General features: G+C 36.5%; 1 protein-coding gene across 8 annotated transcripts in view; it reads right to left on the reverse strand.

The window, feature by feature from the left end:
- The window catches only part of LOC310893604 (uncharacterized protein), a 148,049-nt gene that overhangs the window by 71,077 nt on the left and 59,293 nt on the right, over nt 1–17,679 (reverse strand). For 2 of the 8 annotated variants that reach the window (XM_083822806.1, XM_083822819.1), the window contains exon 2: nt 15,514–15,720. The exons of 5 other annotated variants lie outside the window; for them this stretch is intronic. The gene's annotated coding sequence lies outside the window, so the exon portion shown is untranslated. Of the gene's footprint in view, nt 1–15,513; nt 15,721–15,986; nt 16,171–17,679 lie in introns of those variants that run through there. One more of the 8 variants, XM_083822807.1, reaches the window with a different exon arrangement.

The following is a 17,679-nucleotide window of genomic DNA, read 5'->3' on the forward strand; positions in this document are numbered from 1 at the left end:
TGTTGGGGAGTTAAAAGATTGCTGTGTTGACAGCAGTTAAAAAAACTGAACTATCAGGTCACCTTCATACTTCCAAACACTTACTAGATTGATACTCAGTTACAATACATGATGCCAGTAGTTAGTTCTTATTCACTATCAATCGTTGTCTTTACATATACAAAGCAACCAGTCATTCCAAATGGATTTCAGACCCAGAAAGCATAACACTTTTTGATTCCAGTGATTTCCTATTCTCAAGTTATCAGTATGAGGACATTTGTCTGTGTATCATTTGAATTATCAACAGCCAAGGATATCTGCAGGGCTTCTAGAAAGCCAAGAGGTAAATTTGGATCATAAATGCCACTCTAAAGAGTAGCAAGTGAATAGCTACTCTTTGGAGTGGCATTTATGATCCAAATCTACTTCTTGGTAGATTAAGTATGGGGCGGGTTAATGCCAGAGTAACAGACAAGAGGAAGAGCAATGATAGAAGAAATGAAGAAGAAGTGTGGGATAGACGTACCCCACATATCTGACTTTCTGAACACTTACTAACATGACTGACAAGCCATCACAGTATGGGGACCTCATGCTATGCACTCTTTTGACTATGCTCCCCAGCCAAGTATGGATGAATGAAAAACTACCTTGAGGTTAAAGAAGATTCCATGAAAGGACTTGCTTTCCCTACATTGCTCAGGTCTTCTCTTCCAGCATCGATGGATTTATGCATGAATTTGTATCTGTGGAACATGCATTTGATGCTTCACCTAGATCAAGTTTGACGAGTCACCTTCCTGCACAAAGGGGTCATGAAACTACATTCTGCTGTATAAACCAGGAAACAGGAGAGTCTTCTGCTAATATGAGATGGCTAGCATATAAAGACAAGATGAGGGTGATCAGGTCCTAGCTGCTGTAAGCTTCAGTAACATTCCTGGGAGTTCTTCTTGTTCAGTGTGCTAGACTTGATTTTTGAACATTCATTATGAGGTTCAGAGAACTCCTGTAGTCATGGAATGTTGATTTGAGGAAAAAAAAAAAAACTTTTTTTTGAGAAAAAAAAAACAACAACTTATCAGCCAGTTGTCAGGATAAGCATGTAGCTTCAACTTCCAACATTTAGGAATTTTAAGTCAGTCTCTGCCAGCCAGGAAGAGGTTGGCTTCTAATGCGTCTTAAATTGGGGCAATCCACATTCTTGCCAAATTGCTATCTTTGGATTCTTTTTTTTTTTTCTTCATGTTTTGTATATTCTTAGGTTTTTCTTCTTCATCTCTGAGCTGCTAGCTATCACTTTCTCAACAATTTCACGCTGTTTGTGTTCTGCCTTTTATTGCCTTACACTGTTTTAGCTCACATCCCTTCTCATGCCTTAGCAACATAATAAAATGGAGTCAAGGCCACACAGCTGTGCCCCAAATGAGACCTGAAGTGGCAGGCTGAAGGTTACAGCATGCTACCACTGGAACTAGCAATGTCAGTAAACATCTACTCATTAAATACATTCAGTGCCATGTGAAGACCAAAGGCCAGGACCATGAATAGATAATGATCCTGGCCTATTGCAAATCTAAGGCAGTTTCACTACAAGGAACTTGTACAGAGCTAGAAACAAGCTTCACATCGAAAAAATGGGAATCAGTAGGGTGTTTGTTGGTTTTTTTTTTCCTTTAACAAGGGGATTTATGCCTACTATCCTGAAACTGAATTTTTCTATGTACATTTTCAGGTTTATCAAATCTAAAATGTTTTTTTAGTGATTGGAAGGTAGCTAACTAAAAAGAATTAAGACACCATATGCAAAAAAGGTACACATCTGATGTAAAGCCAAGATTTTAGTTCATGTTAACTGCCTGATCAAATAATAAAAGTACAGTTCTAATTATAGAACATTGAAGTCCTATTACTATAGAAGAAGCTTCAATAATACAGTTACAACTGTACACACAATTCCCAGTATCTACCCCTTTTCCAGTGCTATGGCCACCCATCTGCTCTTCTGCTGGGCCCTAAGATTAACATCTTCACTCCTGGGCTGTGGGGAGAGCAGGAAATCACTCATGTATGTTCTTAGACCTTTGCTGGGTGATTGATGTTTCTATGATATTGACGGTTTCCTCCTCCTCACTCTAGGATCTGTTTGTGGTCATTTCTGTATGGTTGTTAGCAGTGTTCACTTTGTTTTCTTCACTTTCTGCTAAAGCATGTAATTACAAGTCTACCAGATGCACAACATGTGTGTTAAATACTTGCTCTTCTTACCCCCATAACTAGTTCACTCCAGCTTCCCCATGTGACTTTGATCTTTTCTGAACTTGTTACAGTCCTGGATTCTCTAATGTAAGGGTGCAATGGATCCCTTTTCTTATCCCACATCTGCAGGATTCCACAGCATGCCCCCAGCTTTCAGGCCTCTGCTGTCATATCAAGCTGATACTCCTCTACATCACTACACTGTGAATATTTAATTTCACACAGATAAACTCCTCACTGATCTATATAAACACTATGGCTATAACATGCATAGCTAAGCAAAAATAAAATAAATCATGCAGAGATAGCCACCTAGTCACTGGAAAAAAATAACAGTTCTTTTTTTGCTGTGAGGGCATGTTATTAGCTCATGGACGTTTTGGTATACAGAAGGATCACAAGGTCCTTCTTTGCACAATTGTTTTTCAGTCAGTCCCCAGCAGGTAGTGGTGGCTGTTTTTTTTTTTTTGTTTGTTTGTTTGGTTTGGTTTTTGTCCCCAAATGCAAGACTTGGTCACTCTCTTTACTGAATTTTCTGAGACTACTGTTGGCTTGTTTCTCCAGCCTTTGTCATCCTGGTCCCTGCCCATTCAGCAGAAAGCCTGTGTTTTCCATAGTCCTTCTCATGGACTTGCAGAAGCCTTCCCCCCCCCCCCATTTGCATCCCTTGACAAATTCAACTCAATTCAGGCTTTAGTTTTCCTAAGATGATGGCAGCATGGTGGGGGTGAAGTGACAGTGATCACCTTGAATGCAAAGTTTACAGATGAAGCTCCTTCTTCTGTTCCCTATAGAACCAGTAGAGAGAAAATCCTAGGGAAAATGGTTTTCCAGACTGACCCAGTAGGACCATCCCCATGTTTTCAGTATGTTACAGTGGGTGCTGTGTGTATGAACTCCAGGAGGCGTGGTGCCTCAGAAATGCTTTTAACATTTTTGTGGATGTTTCTCTGTGAGGTGTTTCTAGAAGCCCCTCTCAACAGCGAGTTGTTTGTAAAAGATACAGTTTAGCCCAAAGTAGGGCTTGGATGGAAAGAACAAGAGACAGAAAAAACATCTCTGAATTGAGGAGCTACATTAGCTATCTGTTGTGTAAAATGATCAGAAAGACAGACTTTGCCCAAACTGGGCGGATAGATCAAACTGACAGAAAAAAGTATGATAGCAATAATTGTTATAAGTCTCCAGGGCTCAATAAGGAAACTGGTCAGAGATTTGGGACTGACTTATGAAGAAAGAAGATAAAACATTTATCATAAATTTCATTTAGCTTGACAGTTGGGAACAAAATAAGAGATGTGGAAATGTTAAGAGACGGAACATAATTTATTGTCTTCACTGTCCAGGAGGGTATGCAAAACAAAGAATTCAGTCTTCCCTGGTTTTAACAGGGACATACAGGGGTATTGTTATATAATATATCGAAGTTGATGGCATAATATACCTAAGTTCATGTATCTTCGCTCTTTAAGAAAAAATTGAACCTTTAGTTATATGATATGCTAGCTGAAATTACATTCAGGCCTTTAGAAAGAAAAACTGATTTACAGGACCAGAAATATTGTCCACATGAAAACAAGTTTCTTATAAGACCATACAGTCATTTAGATTAGAATAGGCCCTTAGGATCAAGTCCAACCATAAATGATGCCCTACATCAAAATCTGCAAAAAAAATACATAACGCACATACAAAAACTGACAATTATAGTAAAGGGCTAACACAGGAGTTATAAAATCTGTTTCACTGACAGAAAGGTTTACTTCAATTCATTACATCATTACTAAAGCAACTGCATTTCTGAATAAAATGCCTGTATGTACTACACCACCAACCCATTTCTTTCAAAAACTTAGTTAAAAAACCCGTATGGGTGAAAACAAAAAAAAAGAACAAAACAACAAAAGGAGGCATGCAACTCATATAACCCTTCTGAAAATCACTGTCAGCCAGCAAAAGTAGTGACTTCTCCCAATTAGTTCCCATGCTCCTACTCAAAAAAGACTCTTTAAATAGGATTTTTCAAGTCTGCAGCTATAGTCCTTAGGAGGGCAGCCTCCTTTGGGGACAATTTTAAATGTATTTTTATGTATTTTAAAGCCTTCAATTTTAACTTCTACTCATACTAAGTGATACTGAACGTACTGAGGTACTGAAAAACTACTGAGCATTGTGCACAAAGTCAGATATGAAACGCTGATGAAGGGATAAAGAAAGAAGGCATACATTAGATCTCTTAGGTTGAAAAGAGACAGGACAGAGTTGATACTAGAGGAATTAGGAGAAAGTGAAATTCGTATGACATGGCAATTGAAGAGATAATCTACAACCAAGGCAAAACACAAAAGCAGACAATAGTAAAGCAGCATGTAGATTCAATAAATTAAATAGGAGGCAAAAAAAGCAAGCACTGGGAAAAATAATAAACACTGAGAAGATACACTATCAACTGTTTAAGAAAAGACTGCTGGGGAAATAGAAATGGAAATACAGACATAATGGAGATCCAGTAGATATTGATTTTGGAAGCAGCTTCTTCAGCTGAAAACTAACATCCCAAGGTGTTACAAAATTTAGTACAATAAACTTATAAAATAGGAAAAAGAAGAACAGGTGGTGAGGTCAGTGGGGTAAAAACTGAAATTTAGGAGAATAAGGCAGAGAGCTAGCTCTCTGCAATGTGCAAGAAGAAGAATGTTAACATGATTGATGTTCAGCAGGAAGATCCTAGAAACAACACTAGAAAAGTCCTAACTAAGCTGCTGTGCAGAGATATTACATGGACCAGTGACAACACTCTGTTGTTACACAGGCAAAGGCTGTTGGAGTCTTCCCTGGCATTGGGTTCCACCCCAGTGTAACTGTATGATTCTTCATTGTAAGTAAATGGATGCAATCAGACCACCTACTGAGGGAGAATGGTGAAGACAGACAAGGGGCAATTGAAAACTGGGAAAAAAAATACTTCTAAAATGCAAAATAGACACAAACTATTTCTGACAATGTGGTCAGCTCTGGTATTTCCCACCAACATTCACTGATAAATAAAGCTGTTGTAAGGTTTTCCACACTATGAAATGTTGACTAAAAAAAATAATTAAAAAACAAAAAGAATTATCAATGCATTCTACTGTGATGGAAATGATTACATGGATTTTGTAAAAGAAAAACTATTTTAGTGGCAGTGACTGCAGTTTTGGTTCTACAAGAAATTAAGTATTTTTTTTTCTAGTTCATACGGAAGAGGCAATATAAGACAATGTAATAAGATTGACTGTCTTTTAAGGGTTAATGTACAATTTATGGTATGAATGTTAGCATGGTTACTCAGCCAAACATTCTAATCTCTTACAAAATCTGTTTGCAGAAGCTAATGTCCTTAAAAGCTATTCTCTGTAATGTGATTTCTATTAATGGATAATAATTATTTAATAATAACATTCCTCTTTAGGGAAGAAATATTAATCATATCAGATAGGTGAAATGCAAGCAATTAACTGTACACTTCAGTGATCTTATAAGTCCTATCTACCAAATACTCTAGGGTGATGTGTGATACACTTCCAGGGATGGGGCATCCACAGCTACTTTGGGCAACCTGTGCCAGTGCCTCACCACCCTCTGAGTGAAGAATTTCTTCCTTTTATCTAATCTAGATCTCCCCTCTTTCAGTTTAAAACCATTCCCCCTTGTCCTGTCATTATCTGCCCATGTAAAAAGTCACTCTCCATCTTTTTCTAAGCACTTGCCATAATACCATGAACCCAGTTCCTAAAGACCTGAAGCCATCAACATCAGGAACACAGGTGTAGTGGAGGGGTGAGAACAGCACCAGTAAAAGAGTTATACACCAGAAATTATGTAATTTGCAATGGAAACAATGACCTAAAAGATAAGCTTCCTAAAAACTCCAGAAATTCCAAAAGTCACTTGAAACTACGTTTCACCATTTCCTACCTAGATAAAAAAATGCATTGCATTAGAAGGCAAACAAACCCACATCTCTTCCCTTTAATGCTCCTGTATTTCTTAGTTAAATCTTTAATGCTATCTGTGGCCTTCTTGTTTTTAAGTTTTAATATTGGAAAATCTCTTTGCTTAGCAGTCTTCAACATTGTAAATTTTACTGAAATGCCATCATTCATGAAGCCCTATTCACACTTAAGTAAACAAAATAAAATCTATTGCATTTCTTGGCACGTTAATTTATTACCCTAAACAATATTGTACACTGGTTAACATTTTAAAATGTCAAGGAGATTTATTTAATTGCACTAGTATCTTTGGAGATAGGAATATACAGTTTTGACCTTCAGAATGGTCATATTAACATTTAAAATGCATCCGCATATATCAAGCTATGTAAAATATTTGTTGTTAAATTCAAAAGATTTTGAATCAATTCATGTAAGACTAGATAACAATATGCAAAGAAAATAAAGAAAATGTAGAACTGCAGATTCAGCTTACTGTTGATTACTAGAAGTAAAGAGATTTCAATCTGAATCTGAGAGTGGAATTCTACAAAAGCATTTATCCCATGTCATATATTTGCACCCAAACTGAAAATCAAACCAAGAAACAAAACCAACATCACTACAGTGAATTGCTACATTACTATAGCTATTTAAGAACAAAACAAAACAAAATCATTTCACCATTAAGTAGTGAAATTGAAATTAACTGAAAATGATAGGCATTCTAAGACTTGTCTTCTGAAAAACTAACCATGATTATCAATGGACATTTTTTATATAAGTATTTGTCAATAACAATAAATTTGTCAAGATAAACACCTTGAAACTACAAAAAAGATTATGGACATTTCAGCATTTTTACTCACTTCAGAATGTAGTATGTAAGAATACACTGAGTACATATGTGAGTATATGTAGCATACCTGAAAACAGAATGTGATTTGTTGTGACAAATGCAGCCCACCACTTTTATGTGTACCATGTAAGCTTCATCTATTTTTATTTTCTTTTTTAGCTTGTAGAAGCCTCGAAATGCTTTAAGATTTATACTAGGATTGTACACACTGAGAGAAAGTCCTTACCTTAAAGACATCATTATGTAAGTAAAGCCAGCAAAATAAAGCAGAAGAGTAGAGGTGTGAAATGATTTGCCCACTCACAAATCTGCAAGTTGGAAATTAGTGGCAAATTTGTGCCACAGTAAATTTCTCTCCATGTACTGTGACATATGCCCATACACCCAGCACTAAATCCGTTCCGGGGCTCACCTGTTCTAATACCTGTTATTATAAAAATAAGTTTTCCTCAAAAATGCAAAATTGCTGATCTTGTTTGTATTTCTGGTTTCTGCAGGTTTTATTTCCACCACGGCACCTTTATTCTCTGTATCAGACTGAAAGCCAATGCAGATCAGTGACTGGGTCTGTACCTACAACCACCTACACTGTCTGTAAGATGCAGTTAAAATCAGGAAGATTCTTCACTTCATGCCATTCTGTTTAATTTCTTACAATCATAGAATGGTTTGAGTTGGAAGGGACCTTAAAATCATCTCGTTCCAACACTCCCACACTGCCATGGACAGGGACACCCTTCCACTAGACCAGGTTGCTCAAAGCCCCATCCTGGCCTTGAGGAATCAAATGGTATGAACTTCAAGGCTCTGGGTGAAGTGTATAAAACAAGTGTTTCATCTCTCTTTACATAAAATAATAGCAAACCCAGACTGGCCAAAGAAAACACCTATTCCATGTTTGCAGTACTGTATATGTACATACATCGTAGAGTACTTCAAGAAGCAGGGTTTCTGTTCACGTCAGGGCATAATGCAGGGTTGAACGAAGGAAACAACTTTTCTAGACTGATTAGCACATTGAAATCCAGGAGCCCTTAACCAGACTTGAGTATCACACTAAAAAGGGGTTAAACTTCTTTTACCATCAAAGCCCTGAATCCAGCTCCAAGCAAGCTATTTTTGATACAGCTCTCTACTGGGCAACATAACCATATGCTTTATTTGCTAAATTAAATCAATGTCTGTTCACACCAGGTAAAATCCATACTTCTTTGACAGTTAGGTTATGACCCTAAAAGGCAAATTAAACAGGAATGCAACTGTCTAGACTAATTAAATGACCAGAGCACTCCCTAGTATGATTCTGGCCCATGTCAACCAGCATTCTGCAAAACAGCTCCTGGATACCGCTTTGGAGTGAGACTGTTCCAGAAAAGGCAGCCAAGATAGTTTCCACGCAGCCTCTCCGTTTTGGATGTTAAAAGAGCACAACTAATGTAACTTTGGAGTATTCTGTCTTGCTCGGCCTGAGGACCTAGAAACATTTGTGGCTTGCAATTCTTCAGTAGTATACACCTTCTGTCAGTCTTTGTACCACCCCATCTTTGGAAGATAACAAAGGCTTATCAGAGGATATAGAGTCCGTAATAAGTGAACAGAACTCCAGTATTTGATAAAAATACCTGTAGCAACTTTAATTTTGCTTCAAGTATTGGTCTCCCCAGAAGGCGTTTGATACCTGTGAACTCAAATCAAAACGAGTTGAAAGCACCAACATTTCTTAATTTGATAGCCTCACTGAAAGAGTGTTGAGACTGGATGGCTGCCTACCCACATTATTTTTCTTAAATTTGCATGATTCTTTTATCACTTATTAGTTTATAAATAGAGTTCATCTTGCTTAGTTCTGGCGTGTGCATAACAGTCAGTTTTTTCTTCTTTTAGTCTTTAACCAGCCATACATACTATTAGCAGTAGCATCTTCATTTGAATTTCCAGAAATACCTGTTACATAGGAAAACTTCTATGCTCACATTATGTTTAAAAGCATCTACCTAAGAATTAAGATTTTAAAAGTGTCATATTAGGTAGGCTGTTATGCAAGTGTACCATACTGTCTTTCAAGCAGTGTGTTCCCATTTCTTGTCCTCTACCTGATTTCATCTACAAGCTAAATACTGCTTAGGTAGTAAGACAGGACTTCAATATTGTTTTGTATTTGCATTATCAATATGGACAACTAGTCCTTGCTATTTCTAATACTAACCAAGAATAGAATTAGTCATTTCCTGTTGGGCTTTTCTATAGTACTGCTTATTGTTGCATATAGTCAGTCACTTAAAGAGTTCAAGATTCAGAACACACCCATGAAGCAAGAAGGGGTTACTGCTCCCACTTCAGATGGGGACTTCCTGCCCTTAACTGAAAATGTTATTTGAATGCTGTAAGGACCAAACTCCAAATTCAAGAGGTACGTAATTGTTTCAGAATTATTGGTCATTCACAGCTCTCAGTGGAAGCTGTGACTACGCCATACCTCTGCTATTTAGGTCCCATGTAGCCTACATCAGGCACATTTTCATGATATGAATATTATCATTATATTGATTAGACATGAAACTAATTCAGTTTGTCCAATTCAGGTGAGCATTGTTGGTCTTACTTAAAAAAAAGCTACTTTGGTGTTTGCTTACTTATGAAAAGCTACGCATAAAGGAAGCCATTAGATCTAGCAAGAAGTAGTCCTTCTGCTAGTTTCAGTAGCTACAGAATACACTGTACATGCAATACAACTTCTACTGGAAGAATGATTCTTGCAAGGTGCTATTTGCCTTCACACAAATACAGAAGGCATGGAACAGAGCAGTGAGTGAAATTTAGAATACACAGATTTTTCATCACATTTTCTCTTCCGTAAACAGATTTTTAAAACCCTGGGAATTCATTAAAAAGGACATTGTTGATATTAGAATCTTTAAAAAAAGGGAGCAGCAATGTTTCTAGAACAGTCAGTGTTTCCTCAGATGAGACAAACATCCTATTAAATGATCATGCCACAACTTATTTTAAGCTTTTCAATTAAAGTTCTCCCTCAAATTATTCCCATGTTTAACCGCTTGGGCATTATGAATACTGCATTTCTTGAGATTTATAATCTAATTTGTCTCATGAGGGTTCTGATCATAATTCAAGCAACTGCAGCACATACAGAACATGAAAAGGCAAGCTTAATTTACAAGAAATCCTGAGTAGATGCTAATTCTGCATTTTCTAAATAGTGTACATTAATGATTCAAACAACTGAATGATATAACAATGTAACATGTTACATTATTATACTTATTGAAGTCTATAGTTTCATTCTACATTTTTTGTATGATTTACTAGCCTTTCTAATAGAATCCTGTTCTGTGAATTCCCGTCATATCCTTAAAACCAAAGTTTTTATCACCATTATTTCAACAGAAATCTAGCATCTCTGAATTTCATTAACAATATTTATTCGTACCCATGGAATCACTAATATATTAAATGACACTATTTTGATAGCAACATTTTGTAGCCCCCAACTGAACAAATTTCCGAATAATCTGGTGATTGAAAACTTACTTTGTTGATTTCAGAATCTTTTAGCCTGCCTGTAAGCCAGAGGTAATTTATTCTTCAAAAAGTGTGGTAGTGGCAAACTTAGTTACTGTTCTTAGTGTATATATATATATAATATATATATAAAATAATATAATATATAATACATTATATATATTATATTATAGTATATATATTATATATAATACTTTTTATATATATAAAATATATATAGAATATAATGTCAATAAAATTATAATTGAACCCATATAGATATCACTCATTTTACTAAAGAGCTATTGCAGAAGCCAAATGACAAATCCATCTCTTCGAATTACTAAAATCTACTATCATCCTTTCATGCAATTCAGGTGATTGCAAGAGAGATGATGTTACAAACAATGCAGTAAGTATTAATCTAGCTCCTGGGCTGTAATATTTCTCTGTATGCACCCCTAACCTATATATGTGAAGCCTTTACTCTTTTTCTTTACTTTGGCCTATTAGGACTTATGCTAGTAACCCTTTTTTTTTTTCATCATCTTTTATATTTCTCCAGTCTTGCTATATTTCTTTTATTCAGTGCAAGGTTCCAAAAGTAATTTTCCAGAGTTTATCTTGTTCAAATCTTGCTGACATTAAAATTAGTGATCTAAACACTTAACCTCGCAATCGACATCTGTACATTTTTTTTCCCTTATATCCCTTAACACTCCTTATATCACTGAAACTAAACTTTTACATTCTCAGCATCTTCAAATATTCCCTATTTTTCTTTTCACAGCTATTAGAAAATTTTATTACATTCTAATTATTCAGTTTTTTATTTTTATTATTATTCTTATTAAAGATAGGTAACTGAATTCATGGTTTTAGGTTTGGTTTTGTGCATTTCTTTTTTATTTATGATTAGTTTAATTCCCCATTTATGTCAGGCCACTTTATCTTGCTGTATTTCTCCTGATTAGCTTGTGAAAGACTATCCCCTTAACTCCCCTACGCCTCTGAGATGTCACTCCGCTCTTCCATTTTCCCTCCAACATCTGTGAATGTCACATTGGAGACTTACTCTCATCTATCTGCTATTTTCCCATCTTTTGTTTAAAGCTGTAAAGCAACAACTTAAGAACTAAAAAACTAAGGAGACTTTTTTTTTTTTTGAAGGGACTGTGACACTATCCTATACTTAACCTTGAAAATCTGCTGATGTAGATCTGCTGATGTAGGAGAAAACCAGATCCTACATAGGGCTCGTTACAGAATCCCTGCAGAAGGCCCTAGTCCTCTCTTGATTTCCAGGTTGCATGACCAGTTTTATGGTGGTAAGTCAGCTCTGATAATATCCCTTTTTCTGAAACCATCTCCTTGCATTGCTCTATTATGTGAGCTCAGAGCTTCTTGTGCCTGCATTATTCAGGTGTTTACCAAGTTCAGATGTTTCGTAATTACCAGTAACTTCCTTTGTCCTACTTCAGACTAGCTAGCCATTCAAGGTAATTTATTTCCTTCTTTTGCTCATAAAGGCACTGTTCTGAATAAAGTCACTGTTCCTCTAAAAAAAAAAAGTATCAAGATGTTAGCAGGGAACAGCAAGGGCAGACTGCTCTGTAAGGGACAGGGAGCCAGGAGCCAAGAACAAGGCAGGCAGAGGCCTCATGGCAAGAAGTACAGTCCTACAGTACCAGCTCAGGGTGATCACAGCAGGACCAGTGACAGTAATAAAGCTGGGAGAAAAGCACAGATCAGCAGACAAGTCCAGTGACAAGTCAAGTAAAGCAAGGAAGTCACATCAGCAAGCCAAGGTCTGTATCAACACAGTGCACAGCCTAGCACGCCTGTGGGAGCTACAATGGTAGATCAGGTGAAGACCAAGGGCAAGAACCACACCTTATACACCAGCTGCCAAGAGAGGAGGGGAAAGCTTTTACCACAGCTTCTAGTGCAGCTTTCTGAAGGGCTCTCTCCTCAAGGCTACCACCTGCACTACCCTCTGCATGGGCCCAGGCAGCATTACCCAAGGAATGTGCTGAGAGGTATGACTATTTTGTGAAGAAACTTTTAGAATACACATAGAACACCTGAATTATTTAGGAAGCTATTATAAGGTAGGAATCTAAACCAAAGTGAACATTTGTCATGAGAGAAGATGTGAAAATTGAAGCACTGGGTCTTGGAAGTATTGGCCTTGTGGAAACAGGAACAGTTCTACTCCCTCATCCCCACCAACTACCTGAGAATGTCAGATTTTATTTTTCTAGCCATCCTGGCTTAAAGTAGTTTAAATGGAGTTGTGTTCCTCTTTCTGTCCTCCTTCCACGCTAGTTATGTGTAAAAAAAAAATCGCATCTACAGAAACCTCCCTCCTACCTTCTGGACATAACATTAGCAAGGACTACACAAACCATCTGCCATCTTTTTTTGTCTCTCAGTTTTTAAGGACATGAATCTTCACTCTGTTCATGTAATCCTTCCATTATAGCCACCTCGTAATTGATTATACAAAATTTGTACTGTTCATGATGGATATTCTAACTAAAAATACCTTCTATACTTTCTGCAGGAAACTGATTTGGGATATTATTGATCTTCAAGTTATTGATAAAGGAAGGACTTGAAGAAGTAACTACCTCAAATTCCTTCCTCTGTCAAAAATTGCACTTCCATATAACTTCACAATATTATGATATCATCAAGTGAAGGCACCAGAGAATTAGTTCACAGGAACAAAGTTACTTGAAATACGTATGATTTATGCAGAAGTGGGTTTAAGCTTTCCCTTCACCAAAAACAAGACAATTTTGCCTTTAGCATAAGCCATTGAAAATTACTGTAACAATTCTCCGAATCCAGAACTTTTGCTATTTAAAGAGTGTAGAAGTGAGATTCATATGGTGAATAAACCCATCGTTTAATACAAAAACCACGGTTCATGCTATACTGGATGCAATCACTCTTGTTTATATGGAAATGAACAACTATTATTTTTATGATCTGATTCCATTTTCTGGCACAATTTACATTTCCATATATTCTCTTATCCTCACCTACAAATCAAGTGTTGTCCTGCTGCTTTTCCAAATGTTCCTATTCCAACACAATCCATCTCGGAGCTATTTTAACCATCTTCTTGCTTTTCTTTGTCCAGACAAATTAAGACAATTTTCAGGCACTCCCTGCTCCTCAGTTCTGTCCACAAAGTGATTAGATAGCTGTGCACGCAAGACTTTTTCTAATCTAAGACTCCATTTAAATTCTGCCTGCTCTTCTCTAGACAAATGCACATGTATTAAAACCATGGCAAAAGAAAACATCATGAATCATCTCCATCTACCACTATCAAAGGCATTTATTGCACATTTCCTCTTATACACACTGTGTTTGGATATCTCCCCCAACACTGCTAGCAAAAAAAAAAAAAGTCCAGTCAAAAACTTGGTGTGAAGTTAATCGATTACTTACTTTCTTGATTTCTCTATAACATTCATAGCCAGTTCTACATACCCATGCACCTTTTTTTTTGTTTGTTTCAGTACCAATCTTTTTCTTTGAATAGCTTTTTCACTCTGGTATTGTACTCCCCTTACCCTTCACCACTGATATAACAGAAGTTGCCTTATAGACAATGTTACCAGTATGATATGTTAAGACACTTTTAGTCTCATTCTGCTGAAAGAAGCCAGAATGCTGGCAACAAGATCACTAGCTTTATCCAGTAGAATTTTTAATACATAAATATAGATGTATACACTTATGTCCTACAAACCCATTTAGAGTGACAGATTCAATGACAATGAAATGGTACTCCATACAGAACTTTTGCAGTGTCTTCTTCAATGTGTTAATACTTCCTTGTATCTACTGAAGTCTTTTATATAAACTAAAACTGCATTCTCATTCTTTCCATGGTAGCATCGCATCAGTGACCTAGATTTAGGTGGTTTACAAGAATCCCGACTTTTCTTCATTATTAAACACCTCGCAGTCCCAGTCCATAGTCAATACTCTTGTTATTCCTCTGTAGGTGCTATAGTATTCAGTGTTATAGCACTTGCAGTAGCAGAGTTCTTCAGGCCATCCAGTTTTTACTAACTGTTATTACTAGGCTCTGTTTTGGCAGAACTTCTAACCTTTGTGTCTGCAGTTATCTTCAGCCCATTTCTACTTTTCTTTCTGTGGAGATTGACTAAAAATATACTTCCCAAAGAGTTATTTATTTAATGATAACCATTAGGAATCTTACCCCCTGTAGCTTCCTCTTGGGTACAATCCCTTGGCTCATAGAGCCAGTTTTTCCAAACTGAGACAGACACAAAACTGCCTAAGTGCTGATTTTTTCACTTTAAGTCATCACTTCCCATTTGACACTACTCCAGATGTTTTATGGATGACCAGACTGCATCTGCTAAACTTGGCATGGTCAAAAACAAAAGAAACGAGTAGAGGAGGGAAATCTGGTATCATTTTCCTGGTATATTTGCTCAGTACCCATTTATTTCCATATACTTTAAGATTTGAAGTTGAGCTTTTATGTTCAAGCCAACCGAGTAAGACCCAAACAGTGACAAAATGTGCTCTAAAAGGCATTCATGTCCTGTCCTACTTCAATGCGAACCTAGCTTTGATCCTATGTTTAATACTGGCTTAGAAAAATAACCTTAGAGCATTAATCTTCTCCCCTTCCAATTAAAAAATCCATTTTACTTGATTTAACCTTTTAAAATAGTCCATTGAATGAGTTTGGTTACTCTTTGCCAGCTTCTCCATTTTAATGTCTTCTTACTGTTGTGTAATTGACCTAAGCACGCAAAGTCATTTCACTGACTGAACTTCTAAGATAATATAATACAATTTCTTTCCTATGTTATTATCAGTAGTAATACAGGCCAACAAAACGCTTATGATTTATTTACTTACTTCAGTAGGCACAGCAGAAATACTGAAGATACAGACTAACTTTCCATGTATCATGTTGCAGCTTAGTCCAGCAAGGAAGAAGTATGTATACATACACTTAATCATTGTCAATGCTGTTTTTCCCAGGATATAAAATTATTCTATTCATTCAACTTGGTGAAAACATCTGTTGATTCTTCAAGTTCACTCTTTCCATCAGTAGGAATTCTACAGTCACAAACAAATACAGGAGTTACCCATACAAAAATCTCATTGTATGTTTGAGATGCAGGCAAACAGTGTGATCTGAATAGAAAGAGTCTGAGTATCAGTAAACTCTTCATCTACCTTAGTGAGAAGTTAAATACAGTAGTACGTGCTAAGTACTTCAGTTTTCTCTGGAAAAAAATCTCCATCACTCATCACCTCGCATTTGCATAGAACTGTTAGCACTGTGAACAGCACACAGACAAAACAGTCTGCAGTCTCCTTACCTCAGCTCATTCCCCTCTATAATCCTGGTTGAAGCATAAGGTAACTCGTAGTCTACTATCCTTGAAGCTCAGCACAAACTAAATCTTTGGAGCATCATTTTATAGACCTGATAAAGGACAGGCAATTACTGTTAATTACTGAAGTTTTTTCCCTCCAAATTAAGTTACTGTAGCTCTAGCTCCTCTGAACCCACACTTGTCCCACTTCCTTTGCCTCTTATCCTATAGGCCAGATACCTAGTTGAGCAAGAGAATACATAAACAGCAGTCTTAAACACTAAAATTGACTCAAGTTCAGTGCAGTTTTACTTCCTGCAGTTGACAAAAAAACAAGCTTTTCATGAAGCACAAAACAGATTATAGAACTAATTTCCCAGAAAGTTTTTTTTTCTTCCTTCTGTTCTACCCATTTCACTTGTTCTTGACTGTGCCAACACAAGTGGCTTTATATTTTGAAGTAGTTTCATTCTATGAATCCTTTACAGAACATTCATGTATGCTCTTCTGTAGCCTGTACATGCTTGTACATTTTTTTTTTGAGGTGTGACAGCTTGCACCAGGTTCAAAAATCCTTCTCTGAATAAACGTGTTCAATAGAACTACATCCAGTACCCAGCTTTGCAAAACTCAAACCAATATGGCTAATTATAATACTCCCTAGATTATTCCTCTCTAGTCAGCTTTTGACCAGTCTCATCCCAAAATTAATTCATATACTTTTGATCTTTTAGGTTAGGCTGAGTGACACTTTAACAAGCCTTTAGTAAAATCTGGACTACATTGCTGTCTGAGATTAATTTTAGAAAACCTTTCAAAAAACCCATCAGATACTTTGACGATACCCATTCTTCGTAAACCCATGATAGCAATTGATTCTCATTCTCAATTCATTTTCTAACAGTTGGTATTTATATCCCTTACTGTGGATTATTAACCACTTCATACTGTAGTTCCCAGTCCTTGCTTTAACACTTTTTTCACCTTTTTTCTAAAGATACATCTCCTCATTGATTACAAACAAACGAACAAAAACAACTAATTGGTGTGTAGTAAATGGTAAAATTTTTATTAAGAAAGCCATATACTCAAAATGTCAAACATTTATTAGAGCTCAAAATGATATTTATTTTTCAGTAGCCCTTTTCAATGTGGGAGAACAAGGTGGGACCCATGAGTGACCCCATCTCAACCAACACCCTCACAAGTCCGATACACAAAAGCACAATATGGGAACATCGTGGGCACAACGAGGTACAGGAAATAAGCTACACTGACAGTTCCAGACAAGTCAAAGAAATGAATGAGTCCCAGAGTCTCTCCCAGAAGTCCAGAAGAATTAAGAAGAATCTTAATTAAATCTTGGACTTCTGAGCTAAGTTTTAAAAATATAAGCATAGAAAGAAATGAAAAAAGTATACAAGTATATGATTTTTGATCTCATTCACCAATCGTTTCACACATAGTTAGCTTTTGCATCACTTCTAAAGCATTCCCTGATATAAATAATCCCAGCCAACAAACTTTAAAAGTTAACATTTTAAAAGTATCTACAAGAAGTATTTATCACCTAATTTGACTATAATTTTACTTATAGGTCTGTTCATCTACAACTTTTATCCAGTATTTATCTGAGTAATAACTTCTGAATGGAAGCAATGTAAACAAGTATTTTGATTACCAACCCTCCAAATTA

Source organism: Anser anser (assembly GCF_964211835.1).
Source record: "Anser anser genome assembly, chromosome: 2".
In the NCBI taxonomy this organism is placed as follows: Eukaryota; Metazoa; Chordata; class Aves; order Anseriformes; family Anatidae; genus Anser; species Anser anser.